The following is a 16,084-nucleotide window of genomic DNA, read 5'->3' on the forward strand; positions in this document are numbered from 1 at the left end:
TAACTGCCATACTGAATTCCTCGTCGACTTCATCACCAGCATATTTCCAAATTTGGGTAGGTGCACCTAACACAGTAGACTTTCTTTTATTTTCCTGGTATGGCACATAAATACCTTCTTAGCTTGGGAGGCTACAACGAAAGGATCATCCTGGAGTCCCAACTTATCAAGCTCAACCAAAATGTATCCAAGTTTGTCTTTTAAGACCCCTGCTTTGGTAACCCATTTACACCTGAAAAGTGGAACTTTCAGCGAATGATATGTCAGCACCCATATCTCTTGTAAAACACCATAATAATCCGCCAGATTAAGGGTAATCCCCGCTTGTCTAATGTGCGTGTCAGTTGCCTCTACGTAAACCCCGCTATTCTGGTTAACAGAACCATCATGAGATTTTGTGCGAAACAGGTATCCATTGATGTGATATGCTTCGTATGTCTCTACTTGTGCATTCAGTGGGGTTGATAGCCACCTTAAGTCTTGATTGAAGTTTTCCCTAGAGTCTGCCCACTCACTGTCAACCTGAAATACATTATAAGGATTAGCCTCCGTCTCAACGCAAAAGTTACATAGCAAGAGTGACATTTTCTGCAAACTCTTACCACTTTTTGTAACCATTTGGCGAACTCTTCACGATGTTTTTGATCTAGCTGTATCACTCATACCAAGATATTTATCCTTCAAAAAATTCTGGTGTCGGCTGGACATGCAATGATTAATGTTATTATCTTTACAGAAATTCGGACACAGAATCAAAAACTAAATAAAAATGAGGTTATCTGGTTAGATCTAGTTATACTTACTCAACGTAAGGAGCAACTTCAGGCGAATTCCGCAATACATAGAAATGCGCTTTATCAAACAGATCCTTATCAACACGAGGAAACTTAGGATTTGACATTGGTTTTCCCCTGAAAGAATAAGAATCTTCGCCAGTGTCAGATGTGTTGAGTTTTCTGGTGGAATTCCGACTGTATCATTCATGCTTTGTTGGTGCTCACTGATAACCTCAATTGTCTCTTCCGCAAGGTTCCCTTCAGCAATGCTTCCTCCAGGTCTGTTTCTGTTTCGCACATGCCCTTTTATGACCTTCATGCACCTTTCAAACGGATACATCCATCGAAAGAATACAGGACCACAAATTTGCACTTCCCTGGTAAGATGCACAGTTAAATGAACCATGATGTCGAAAAAGGATGGAGGAAAGTATTTCTCGAGCACAACAACGTCACAACGAGATCCGACTGCAATTTTTCTAGCTCTCCACCTTGATTTCTTTGCTAGATATTGCCCTGAAAAAGAAACAAAACCTGATAATAGCATATCTTGTTGGCTGCGGCATAATTGATTTAATCGCAATGGGCAAAAAATGTTGCATTAGTATGTGATAATCATGCGATTTTAGTCCGATAAGCTTTCGATCTTTTCGATTCACCAGTGTTGAAAAGTTTGAACAATACCCTTGTGGAACCTTTATCTCGGATAATGTTGCACAAACTTGTCCTTTTCCTCCGGGCTTAATGAGTGACATGCTGCCTTTAGTATATATCCCCCTTTGCCATTTTCCCGAGGTTGCAACTCGTCTCTAAAACCCATCTCCTTCAGGTCCATTCGAGCAGCAAGGTGGTCTTTCGACTTAAATTCATTGTTCAACAATGTTCCAACGATACTCTCGCATACATTCTTTTCGACGTGCATGAAATCTATGCAATGGTGGAAACATGATACCGCCAGTAGGGGAGGAGCCGGAACCATATATTGAACTTTTTCCAGTAGCGCCTTTCGGTCTCCTTCTCCTTCCCTTCCCTTTTTTGGGTCGATGGTCTTTTCGATTCTCTTCATCTTTCCACCTCTTCCAGGGTTATCCTGCACGAATTCCACCACAATGTTCTTCCGTCCCTTTCCCCATTTATTCTTTATAATCTTTACCTCATTGTATATTTGTGACGGGGTCATAAGTTCCGGAGCCTTTTCAGTTTCTTCTTTTCCGTTGAACCCCTTCTGACGTCTGAATGGATGATCGTATGGTAGGTATCTTCTATGCCCGGTATAAACCTCTTTTCTACAATGTTTTAGCCTGACATAGTAAGTATTTCTCCCACACACCTTACAGGCGTCTCGTCCCTGGTAGGGGCAACCACACAGTGTACCGAGAGCAGGGTAATCATTTATTGTCCATAAAACAACCGCACGTAGAGTAAACATCTCCTGTTTCAGCGCATCAAAACATTGGACTCCCTCAAACAATTCCTTGAGATCCTCGACAAACGGTTGTAACATAACATCAATGTCCTTACAAGGCCCCCCATCGATAATTAATGACAGCATGGTGAACTTTCTTTCATACACAACTCTGGCGGAAGGTTGTAAATCACTGTCAGAATTGGCCACACACTGTGCTGTTTTTGCATGCCTTTGTTTACGTCAACCCCGTCAGCCGAAATGCCTAGCCGCAGATTTCGAGGATCATCACGAATTACGGGATATTTCATCTATATTTTTCCATGCTGGTGAGTCCGCCGGATGCCGTAAAACACCCTCTTCTTTTTTCTGGTGTCGTGCCACAATAAATATTCGACAATTCTCTTTGATTGAAACAGCCGTTTCAGTCTTGGGATAATTGGGAAATACCACAAGACTTTTCCGGAATTTTTTCATAAACCTCGTGGGTGGTGTCGTCAACTTTCCATCTTGATTCCCCACAGGTGGGACACTTGATGTGATCCTCGTAATCCTTCCTATAGAGAATGCAGTCATTGATGCATACATGTATCTTTTCGTAACCTGAACCCAAATCTCATCACCTTCTTAGCTTCATATGTACTTTTCATCATCTCATTTCCTGGAGGGAGCATGGATTTTAACACGGTGAGAAGTTCATTAAATAACTTGTCGGAAGCTCCGTGCTTGCTCTTCAGGTTAAACAGTTCACACATTGCAGATATCTTTGTAAAATCGGCACATCCTTCGTATAGGGGTTTCCCAGCATCTTCGAGTATCCGTTGCTTCTCAGAATCCTTTGAAAAGTTGTCTCCTAATAAAGCACTAACCATTTCTCTAGTCTCTGCAGCATGTGTTGGTTCATCAGAGTGCGGACCGTCGCTGCCATTACCATCCAGAAGTGTCCACCTTGATGACTCATCTCCTTCTCCGTGCTTAGTCCATACCGCATAATTTTGAATGAATCCAGAAGAAAATAAATGATACTTAACTTTACTTGCCTTGTGCGCGTAGAGGTTGAGACATTTCACACATGGACATAGAAACTTAACTTTGCCCTTGTGGTATGGTTTCCGTTTCCCATTCGCAATATCCTGTTGGTATGTATGCGTAGCAAACTTTATAAATGCATCGACTCCGTCTTGATAACGCGGTTTGGTTCTATCGGTATACATCCAAGATTTATCCATTACTCTAGGATCCATTATGAATTCTCAGATACCTGGACGGAGAAAAAACTTGTGAACATCTTGTGAAAATGCTATTGTGGTCCGAATAAAACTACGAAATATCATTGCAAAGAGTAATACGTACACAAAGAGTAATCACAAATCACAATGTGAGTTCAGTTATCATATATGAATCATACAAATAATCATAGGTTAGCTACCTACATACAGTTGCATGTGAAGACAATATTTACCCTACTATGACCATTAGAGTTACAATCTCAGTTAACAAAGCAGTACTGAAAAGAATTACTTACACGGTCGATCCGATTATTCCGCAAAGCAAAACTGACAGGGGAATATATGGTTTATCCAGGAGATGAATCAGATGATCAAAGTAAACCACTTGTTTAGTTTTCTAGGGGGAGGTTAGAAGATTTAAGAGTAGAAACATGAAATGATTTAAGACGAGAGAGATGAACACAGAGGGTAAATGGAAATTTGGCAATATTTTTACTAATAAATAATTTGGCAAAATATTTAAGTGTATATCGTAAATAATTTGGTAAAATAGGAAGGTAAAGATCCTTCAATTTGCATGCTGCACGTTCTATGTTAAGAATTTTCTCAGTCAAATCTTGTTATCCTGCTGCATAGTTTTCTGCTTTGACGGCTCTAAAAGACCGGAGTGCGATGCGACTAAAAAGCGGAGTACGTGTTGCTCAGTTGTTATAACGGTACTAAAGTAAAAAACTAACTTTGTAAAAAGTGGAGTACGTGTGGGTACAGTTGAAAAATAAATCGTAAGAACTGGAAGAAGCTATGGCCCCAATTAGAATTAAGTGAACTAAAACACACATTACTCTAATAATTGTGTTCTGTCCAATTAGAATTAATATTACCAAAGCTTGATTCATCATCAATTAACATAATAGGTTTGATCATTGATGGATTTCATTACAGTCTCACAATCTATTCATAAATAACATAATTAAAGTTCTTAGAGGGTGCCAGAGTAACAGATGCCAGCATAGCCTTACATTCCAGCTCCTCAGCTTAAACTCCTATCTTCATTCCTCCATTAGGCATTGTCCTTGCACCCGAACAACTACCTGCACAATTCCTATCCCACACTATAGCCCTATTCCACCTTGTAATGAATCCGACTTAAAGAAGCATCAAAATGTAGAAGAAACAATATTAGTTCCAAGAGACATAAGTTTATTAATGCCATCTATTGACATTGTCCTATTTGGAGTTATGTTCTGAAAAATCTTTGAACATCAAATAATCCAAACTGATGCTTAAAAACAAAAAATTGTCCAAACTGAAACCATTAGCAATTTATTAATCTCATGTCTAGTAATTCCTGCACCAAAGGTAATATTGATATTTAAAACCAACCAAATAGATCTAGCATACCACATTCAAGGAATAGGTGATTACTGGATTCAACAGGATGATTACACAGAAGAAATGGTTGTGAATGAGATAAATGAACAACATACTTGAACAAAAAAGAAAAAGCCAAGGAAAACATCAAGCACGAAACTAAAAACCAACAGATAAAGATCTGCAATCAACTCTTGACTAATGAGGCTATGTTCTTAATTCATGCGGTTGTACCAGCAGACTGATACACCAAACTCTTAGCCTAGGTTCAGAATCAGCACACCAACTAGATTATCAACCTCAACCCAAATTTCACCACCACAATTATTCTGCAACAATTTCAATAAGGAATTGGACATTTAACATGTCATATTCTTAAATATTTAAGGAATTCCTTGGGAATGTTGAACAATAGTTTTCATCAAATTATCCTATATCTAGCACCAAAAGGAGATGAGCGAACTATAAATTCATATGCTTGAACCAGCTAAGGATTGCATAAGGCAAGTTATGTGCTGAATTAGCTAAGGTCTAGAAGAGAAACACAATGCAAGGTTGTCAATAGTCACTATGTAGTTACCTTCACTTTGTAATTATCTTAACTATTCAATGATTATGTGCTTAATATCTATTTGGTCGACGTTAAAAAGTGTCTTCTCACTTTATAATGATGGTCTTCTATGAATCAAGAGTCATTATTTATACTCCCCGAGTCCATTATGATATGGTCTAGAAATCATATATGTTTCCATTACTGTAAATAAAGAGCTCCTTAATTGCTTAACGATGATTGTGTTCCATGACTCACCGTAAATGCCCACTGCCCACATTTAAAGGTTGTTGCTGCTAGCCTGCTACAGTGGAACGTGGTCCAAAAAGAGGATGATTTGAATAAACAAAATTAGGGTTTCTGTGAGTGAAGGCTGTGGATCTTTTTTTTTTTTCTTGCAAATTACTGTGATCATACTGTGACCACATAATGCATTTTAGTCATACACAATTGAATTGATAAAGGTGCAACATAATCAATTCAAGATGAGAAACAATCGGATCAATCGTCAATACGAAAGTCAAACTGTCACCAAATTAACATCAATCAATACTAATCAACAGAATGTAGGATCAGAATCTCGCAACAGTTATGTTTCAGAGAAGTTAACAATGGTATTGCACAAAAGCGTCGCAGAACAATTTCAGAAACGATATCAGCAAGGATCATGAGAAAGGTGTGATAGTCTTGCGAAAATTAGAAAGCTTGCGAAGTCAACATTTGTAAGGTTGCGAGAATATCGCAAACCATATCCGAAAATAAAGGATAGATTAGCTGTCATCCACTATGTATTTCCCTTATAAATAGTCATTCGAGTTGTAAAGGAGAGAGAGATCTTTTTTGAGTGAGAGATAAGTAAATAGGAGAGAGAAAGTTCATAGCAGAGATCATTCTTGATTTCTTTATTTTTCTTGTAAGAATATTCAGAAATTAATCAATAAAATTAAGAGTGTAAACCTAAAAATAGGTTGATCAACGGTAAAATCATACGAGGGGTGTATTGTAGGATTTCCTGCAACTACATAATGGCGCTAGAAACAGGGAGATTGAAGATCGAAAGTTGAAGATTGATGATTGAGAAAATTCGAATCAAGAAAGTGATTAAACAAATCAGTGAATCAGTTAGAGGAAAGATGAATAGAATTAATGAAAATGGCAAAAAATTGGAGTGTAATATGATAACAAAAAGCTTGGTTAATGAATTCCATGAAAACATCAAAGGAAGAATACATAAACGAAATTTTGAAGGAAAGAAAATTATGGCGATAGAAAAGACTTCACCTTTGAAAGATTGGGAAAAACAAAGAATTGTGTTCATGGCAGAAGAAATACTAAAAGAAATTTGAATCATACATCTCCATTGGTTGTCACAATGCCTATTACACGAAAAGAGAAGGATACAACAATAAAATCCATAGGAGAATGGATGTTGAACAGAACTTTAATTGATGCAAGAAGTTCTGTTGATATAATATTTTATCATGCATTTCGGGGAATGGGATTTAAAGATGAAGAAATGTCCAATTCAACATATTTTGTTCAAGGCTTTGGAAAATCCACAACAAAACCTAAAGGATAAATAGTGGTACGAATTCCACTTGGAGAAATCGAAACACATGTGACATTGTGCATAGTGGATATGGAATCGCCATATAATATGTTATTAGGAAGATCATGGATACATGTGATAAAAATTGTGGTATCAACGTTGCATCAATATATTAGATTCCCCACTCCAAGTGGAATAGGTGAAATCAGAGGAGATATTGATAATGCGAAATTATGTCATTAAATTGAAGTAAGGCGTTATGAAGAACAAGCAAAAAGGAAACAATTTCGCAGAAAATTGGTAACGGAAGCAAAGAAGGAAGAAGAATTTAGAGTATATGTGATAAGGGCGAAAGAAGGCAAAGGAATACCCAGCGGAATTTCGGAAGAAGGAGAAGGATCCATAAAAGTAATTAAAGAACCCACACCAATGGGAGAACCTAAACACAGTTACACTGCCGCAAAACCAACAAAAGAGATAAATGTTGGGACTGAAGAGGAGCCTTTACTGTTGAGAATTGGAACCAAAATGGATATAGAAGAAGAAGAAAGAACTGTCAATTTACTGCGAGAATATAAAGATATTTTCGCAAGAAACATGGATGAGATACCAGGAATAGATCCAACAATTGCTTGCCATAGACTGGAGATTAAAAAAAATGTGAGACCATTTAAACAGAGAATAAGAAAAATCGCAACAACTTACCATTCCCAAATAGAAGAAGAATTACAGAAAATGTTGGAGGAAGGAATTATAAGAGAAGATAAATACCCAGAATGGATAGCGAATATGGTCATTGTCCCAAAGAAAAACAAGGGAATCAGGATTTGCATAGATTTCACTGATTTGAACAAAGCTTTCCCTAAAGATAGTTTTTCGTTACCCGATATTCCTCAAATGGTGGAATCTGCAGCAGGAAAGTGTAGGGTATCATCTTTAGATGGGTACAAAGGGTATAACCAAATTCCTCTCGCTGAAGAAGATCAAGAACATACTGCTTTCTTTGCTCCTAGAGGTTTATATTGTTATACGAAAATGTCGTTTGGTTTGCGAAATGCGGGAGCAACATATCAAAGAATGGTAGAGAAGGTGTTCGCAAAATGGATACACAAAACATTAGAAGTATACGTGGATGACATGTTGGTAAAGAGTAAGGAAGCTAAGGACCATGTACAAGACTTGAGGGAGATTTTTGAACAAATGCGGCAGTATAACATTAAATTGAATCCCGAGAAGTGTACTATTGGAGTTGCATCGGGAAAATTTTTAGGATACATTGTATCAAAGGAAGGAATACAGGTTGATCCAAAAAAAGTGCAAACAGTTCGTGACATGCCAACACCAGCAACAATAAAATATGTACAGAAGTTGAATGGACTTTTAGCTTCGCTGGGGAGATTCATTTCGCGATCATCAGACAAATGCAAATATTTTTTCGATATACTCAAGAAGGGTGCGAAATTTAAATGGAGTGATGAATGTGAAAAAGGGTTTTCAAGGAATCAAAAAACATCTTATGAATACAACTATCTTACAAAAGGCAGAACTAGGAGAAGAATTATTGATTTACCTTGCGACAACGTCGCATGCATTAAGTGTTGTATTATTGCGAGTAGACGCAGGAGTGGAGAAACCCATGTATTACATTAGCATAACTTTTAATACCGCAGAGAAGAATTACTCAAAAATTGAAAAGTTGATTTTATCATTAGTTTATGCATCATTTAAGGTTCGCATATATTTCCAAGCACACAAGATAAGGGTATTAACAAAAGTACCAATCGAATCAGTGATGAAGAATTCTAAAAGATCATGAAGGGTAGAGAGATGGAATGCACAAGTAGGCCATTTTGATATTAAATATGAAGTTTTATCTTCACCAAAATCACAAGTTGTTGCGGATTTCTTGGCAGAATTTCCTTTAGAAGAGGATGAAGCAGTAGAAGAAATGATGGATGTAGAAGACGAACATGGAGATCCAAAAGATTTATTAACAGAACCAAATAGATGGGAAATACTGGTATATGGATCATCAAATGGAGAAGGAAATGGAGTTGGAATTGTTTTTATTTCTCCAGAAGGAATAAAGATGGCTTTTTCATTCAGGTTGGAATTTGAATCCACTAATAATGAAACAGAATATGAAGCTGTAATACATGCATTAAAATTCTTAATAGAAATGAAACTAGAAAACGCCAGGATCACTAGTGATTCGAATTAGTTATTCGCCAAATAAAAGGAGAGTATACTACAAATGAACCATCCCTGAAGAAATACAAGAAGCTGGTTGAGGAATTTTCAGCGAAAATCCCAAAAATAAAATGGAGGCGCATTTCATGAAAGGATAATAAACTCGCAGACGCTTTTTCTTTCATCTCAAGTATGATGACAGATCCAACTGCGAGATGCATAAAAATACAAACACTTCTGTCACCATCAGTCAATAAAGAAGAGGAAGATGTGGATGTGATGGTCATAGATAATGAAAAAGAAGAACAAATAAATAATGTCGCAGACTAGAGAATGGAGCTTCACGCATATTTGGCGAAAGGAGAAACACCAAGAAATAGATTGGAAACACACAAGTTAAAAAGCCGAGCAACAAATTATGAATTAAGAGATGAGTTGTTATACCGAAAATCCTTTAGTGGACCATCACTCAGATGTTTGACACGAGAGGAAGGAGAAAAGGTGCTGAAAATGTTACATAGTGGAGACGCTGACAATCATAGTGGAGGAAGATCTTTGGCACATAGAGCAAAAATGCAAGGTTATTACTGGCCATACATGCATGAAGATGCAAAACAAATATCAAGATGTTGCGAAGATTTTCAGCGGTATGGAAAGAAGATACATGCACCAGGAGCACCATTATCATCTTCAACCAGTGTGTGGCCCTTTGGAAAATGGGGCTTAGATATTGTGGGGACATTTTTGCCAGGAACTGGACAAAGAAGATACTTAATAGTCGCAACAGATTATTTCACAAAACGGACAGAAGTGAAGGCAATACAACATATTCGCAACAAAGATATCTTTACATTCATATTCGAAAATATTGTTTGCAGATTTGGAATTCCTGCACAGTTGGTATCTGATAATGGGAAACAGTTTGAGGGGCAGAACATAGAAATGTTACTCAATGCATTCAAGATAAAATGTGGAAAGTCCACTCCTTTATATCCACAAGCTAATGGGCAAGTAGAAGCAACAAATAAAACAATTGCAGATATATTAAAGAAGAAATTAGAAGGACATCACAGATCATCGTGTGAACAAGTACATAATGCAGTATGGGCTTATAATACAACTAGAAGAGAAGCTACTGGAATGTCACCTTTTTGTTTAACATATGGAGTTGAAGCGGTGTTACCAACAGAAGTTGTTATTCCGAAAACAAAAAGAGAAGTTTGGGAGAAGAATCTTAGTGCGGGTTTAATTCTAAATAAACTTGATGAATTAGAAGAAAAAAGATAAAAATCTTTACAACATATGGATAATTATCAGCGAAGACTGGCTCGAGAATATAATAAATGTATCAAGATACGTGAATTTCAACCAGGAGATTTAGTTCTGCGAGAAAAACCAATATATCAGCGAGAAAATGGTGGAAAATTAGCGAAAAAATGGGATGGACCTTACATCATAAAGGAGATAGTTGGAACAGGAGCTTATAGATTAATGGACCCAGACGGAAAAGATGTTGGTCATAGATTAGATAGACCATGGAACAGATTGTACTTGAAAAGATATTATCCGTAAGAAGCTTTGAGAAGTTATGAATTCTGAAAGAATAATTGCAGGATTATTCATGACAAAACAAGATCATGATGTGCGAAATTTTCGCAGAGAACAATGACATAAAAGAAAGGGGCGAACCTTTATGGCATACACCCTAGTTCGCGAATAAAATTCGCAAGAGGCAAATGTAAGACCTAAAGTACGTCATATTACGGGGTACCTGTTACATGACTCAGGGAAAGGCTATACCGCCACCGGAACCTGAGTCATGGAGATTTGGGGTCAATAAAACCCATCCGGGAGAGGCACCTTGGATTCTCAACTTAAGCATATGACTTAGGTTGGGCGACTAAGGTAATAAGGACTCTCCCAAGGAGTGCAGATCTGATCAAGGAGCCGAGGTACACGGTTTAGTCAAGAGTGCCGAGGGCGTTTGAAGCGTTCTTGCCATTCTTGACAAGTCTTGGCTTATACTTCACTCGGCCTGAAGAAAACCCCACTTAGGGTGCAGTCTCGTAACCATAAGCCCTTTAGGTAAAAGGGATAAGAGGCTTTGAAAAAAACTGGTTGTTGTTAAGACTGGATGGGAGGATCTAACCTTGTATGGTAGAAGTACGCCTCCTTGAAGGGGCAACCAGGGGGAAGATAAGGTCGGCACCCTCCATTAGGGAGATGATAAGTGTCTTAAGACGCAAATGTCATGAGGCTTATTATTCGCAAGGATAATTAAGGCTTGTCATATTTGTGCAACATTCCTGAAGAGGCAATAATACAAAAGAAAAAGTTAAGATGAGATCAATGGGTTTTCGCATGAAAGTGCGATGACGTCCTGCGATTTCATCGCAAGACGGAAATGTCATGGGGCTTTATTTTCTCAAGAATATTTAGGCCTGTCATATTGTCGCAACATTCCTGAAGAGGCCATAATACAAAAGAAAAAGTTAAGACAAGATCAATGGGTTTTTGTATGAAAGTGCAAGGACGTCCTGCGATTTTGTCTCAATGACAAGAGATGGCATAATAAGACCTTTAATTAGGAAGGAAAAATAAGACCATATAATAAAACAAACTAATTATAAGCATTTATAACAAATTATTTTTCGCAAGAAAGATAATGAGAGGCAAGTATGGGAATCAATATACAAGAAGCATTATCTTTCTTATCAACAAAATATTAAAAGAAATAGTTGACTCCAAAGTCGATTGAAAAATGCAGCTCTCAAAAGTAATAAAAATAAGACAGCTCAAGAAAACAAAGCTAGAAAAGAATCTCAAGCTTCAATATCAATATCAGTAGCAGGAGATGACAGAATTTCTTCGCCAACATTCTCGCAAGCTTCTCCTTCATTTCAGATTTGATCTTTGTCATGACTAGCATTTTGATTATCACCAGCAATTACTTGATTAACATCTTGAGTATCGCCAACAACTACTTCTTCGGGAGAAATTTCTTTATCATTCTGATTAACACCAGCAGATACTTCTTTATAAGGAACTTCTTCTTCATCTTCCGGGAAGTTATCCTCTGCACCGCTTTCATAATCGTAATCACTATCAGCAGGACGAGGAACTTCATCATCATATACTTCTAAAGGATCAATTGATGTAGGAGGAAGAGATTTGGACAATAAAATGTCGTTTACAAGGACTTCAGCCCGGAGATGAACTTGGCGAAGAAGTGCTCTTTGATGATTCCTATCTTGAATATCCTTAAAATAAGCAAGATAATCAAGTCTTCTTTCTGCCCGGTCGCGAGAAACAGTAAGAGTAGAGACAAGTAATGCATTCTCCTTGCGAATTTTAGCATATTTAGCCTCCAAATCAGAAATAGAAGAATGAAGATTCTTCTCAGACTCTGCGAAAAATAGAATACAAAATTTTATTAAGATAAGGAATTCAGAGAGATATGACAAAGGAAAGATAATTAAGGAAGTCAAACTATTATGACTGCCTTCCTTTTGCGAAATAAGATGTTGAACCAAGGATAGACAACTATTCTCCCAATGATCCATTGCGTCATCAAATTTATCTCCAACTAAACCTTTAAATTGAGACTGAAGATTTTTCTCTTTAGAAACAAGGAAGGCATTTTTCTTCGCAAGAGAAGAATAAGATTCTTCTAATTTGGAATATTGATCTTTAAGCTGATTTTCCTTCACAATTAAAGCTATTCTACCTTGAATAAGTGAATCTCTTTCAGTGATAGATGATTCTGTTACTTCTTTAAGTTCATTTCTTAAAGAGCGAAGAGATTTTTCTTGGTCAGCACATACTTTTTGGAGAATATTAAGTTGTTGCGAAAATATCGCCATCTTGTTTAAATAAACTCGCTTCTCTTGAGACAAGGTTTTATTCTCATCTGATAAAGTTTCCATCCCTAAATTAGCTTTGGTTAAAGAATAAGAAAGACGAGATACTTCATTACTTAATAGATCTTGTTTTTCAACTAATTGGGTATTTTCATTGGTAAGTTTATTTATTTGATCAAAAGAATATGAATAGAGATTATCTAATTGGTTATATTGATCCATTAAGACTTCTTTATCAACACGGGCTTCTTCAACAGCAGATTCAAATTGATATCTCTCCATTACTCGTTTCTGATTTAATGCTTAACATGCGAAAGAGGGATTTAAAGGATAATTAAGCGGGGGAAGGATAAAACCATCGAAAAATCAAATTAAATACATAGATGAGGAAATCATACCTCTTAACTCATCATTCTTCTTGCGAAGATTATCACGATCCAGAAAAACGTTCTGAAGTTTCTGATTTTCAAGACGAAGAGAATTACATTCTTTTTCTAAAGTTTTTTGCGAAGCAGCTTTGTCAGAACCCAAATGCTTGCTCAGAATTTCGCAAACATTAGACTTGATGGATCAGTGGAAGACTTCTTGCCATCATCTAGAATCTCAGATAAAACCTTGAAAGCAATGTATATCCATTCCACGCTCTCTTTCGACAAACGAGGATACTTAGGAAGAGAACTGGTAGAAGCAGAAGGTGTAGAAACATTCTCAATAGGAAGAGAAGAGGCTTTATTTGCAGAAGGAACCACAAGGGGAATTTCAGTCATAGGAAGATCAACTGGAGAAATGAAATCAGAGGAAGCATTCTCGCGAGTTGGAGATAAAGGTTTATCTTGCGAATATATCGCAGGAGATTTGGAAGAAATGAAGTCAGAGGCAGCATCTTCATGAATTGGAGATAAAGGTTTATCTTGCGAAGATGTCGCAGGATATTTGGAAGAAATGAGTAGATGTAAGGGAACAGTAGTTGGAATAGCCTTGAGGTGGCGAGATTTCTTGTGAGGTCTATGAAGATCTTTATCACCCTGCGAATTACAATCTAGATAAGAAACAGAGGCAACAATATTGTTATTAGAAAAAGATAGTGTTTCTTACTACCTTCTCATTCGCAGACTTCCTTTAATGAACGACAACTTTATGCTGTGATTTGGGATTGTTAGGATTCTGAACTGAAAATTTGGTGTTGGAGCCGCTTTTGCTGAAATAACAAGAGTATGGGAATCACATAAACAACATCACATAAGGCAATAAACAAGATCAATTTCAAATATATCAATTTCAGCAAAATTTATAAGGAAGAAAAAAGAAGACTAACCTTGATGAATCCATGAAAGATGATAGCAGGGAAATTATCTTGAAGAAGATCACAAACTATGATGATCTAATTTGAAGATGAAGAAGAATTTAAATTGATTGAAGAAGAAAGAAGAAAAGTTGCAACGATAGAGTTTGCAGAAGAACGATGAAGTTGCAGAGAGAATAAAAATAAAGAAGAAGAGGATGAAAAGAAATACATATAGAGTGAATTTTTCCTCGAGAAAATAAACGTGGTTAATACGGAAAGATTTAAGCGGTTAAAAAGTAACGGTTACAAAAGACGTGTCGAGAAATAAATGGAAGAAAGAATACGTGTGATAAATGCAGAATATGAGAAAATAAGTGGTTGCGGCATTTCTCACATCATTCTCTACTTTGCAGAGAAGATATGAGAAGAGGCAGGATGTAGGATCAGAATCTCGCAACAGTTATGTTTCAGCGAAGTTAACAATGGTATTGCACAAAAGCGTCGCAGAACAATTTCAGAAACGATATCAGCAAGGATCATGAGAAAGGTGTGATAGTCTTGCGAAAATTAGAAAGCTTGCGAAGTCAACATTTGTAAGGTTGCGAGAATGTCGCAAACCATATCCGAAAATAAAGGATAGATTAGCTGTCATCCACTATGTATTTCCCTTATAAATAGTCATTCGAGTTGTAAAGGAGAGAGAGATCTTTTTTGAGTGAGAGATAAGTAAATAGGAGAGAGAAAGTTGAGAGCAGAGATCATTCTTGATTTCTTTATTTTCCTTGTAATAATATTCAGAAATTAATCAATAAAATTAAGAGTGTAAACCTAAAAATAAGTTGATAAACGATAAAATCATACGAGGGGTGTATTGTAGGATTTCCTGCAACTACACAGAAGAAACTAAAAGAAATCACACACATCAATCAAAACAAAACAAATCAAGATCAATTTCCAAACAGATTTCAATAAAAGTTATAAAATTAATATCAATATATTCAATATTTCAAGTTGAAACAAGAAAACAAAGTAATCTCTCTTACCAGGTAGTAACTCTGATTGAGATTTATGAACCCTAAGAAACTTTTTCGCCGGTGTTTTTTCACTTTTCCTTTGATTTTATTTTCAGAACGTGTTCGGTATTCCCAGTTACCTTAGGGAAACAAATCCTCGTCTAATATTTTCTATTAAGAGTAAAAAATAATAATTTATCACGAGTGATTTTTTTTGTGGCCTCCTCTAGCTTGTGGCCTCAAGCGGTGCTTGCTCTGCTTATACTACAGGGCCGGCCCTTCCTGAAACCCTAGCGATAGTGATTTTAAATTAATAAAAACCCATCCCCATTAATGAAATTAAACAAGTAAGTTCGAATTTAATCTGATAATAAAAACCCATCCCTCAAGTCCGCCCAAGTTATGTTCGTCGGGTTCCTCGGGTTGGCCCAAGTTTCGCCAGACATATGAAGGATGTAGATGGCAATCCTATTGTAGCAGAGGTTCATCAAGAATAAAATGAAGGATAAAAATATGGTGAAGTTGATGAAGATGATGAGGATGGAGGTTATGGTTCTGCAGCTTCTACCAGCATTGATAACGGCGTAGACTTCTCCTATGAAGAAGAGGGATTAACACCGACGATGACGATGATAAGTGGTGATCATCTGAAGAGCATTGGGAAAATCTTTTGGGGAAGACTTAGGAGGATTGCATTCCTTGAAGTCTTCATATCATCTTCTTGAAAATTCACAAATATTTTCCTAATGCTTGTAGTTGCTGGTGTTGTTGGAACTGAACGAGAGGTCTAGTCTTCTGTAATACATGATACATCTTCTAATGCATGGTAAGTGTTTTTTTTTTTTTGGGGGGGGGG

Source organism: Papaver somniferum, chromosome 1 (assembly GCF_003573695.1).
Source record: "Papaver somniferum cultivar HN1 chromosome 1, ASM357369v1, whole genome shotgun sequence".
Taxonomy (NCBI): Eukaryota; Viridiplantae; Streptophyta; class Magnoliopsida; order Ranunculales; family Papaveraceae; genus Papaver; species Papaver somniferum.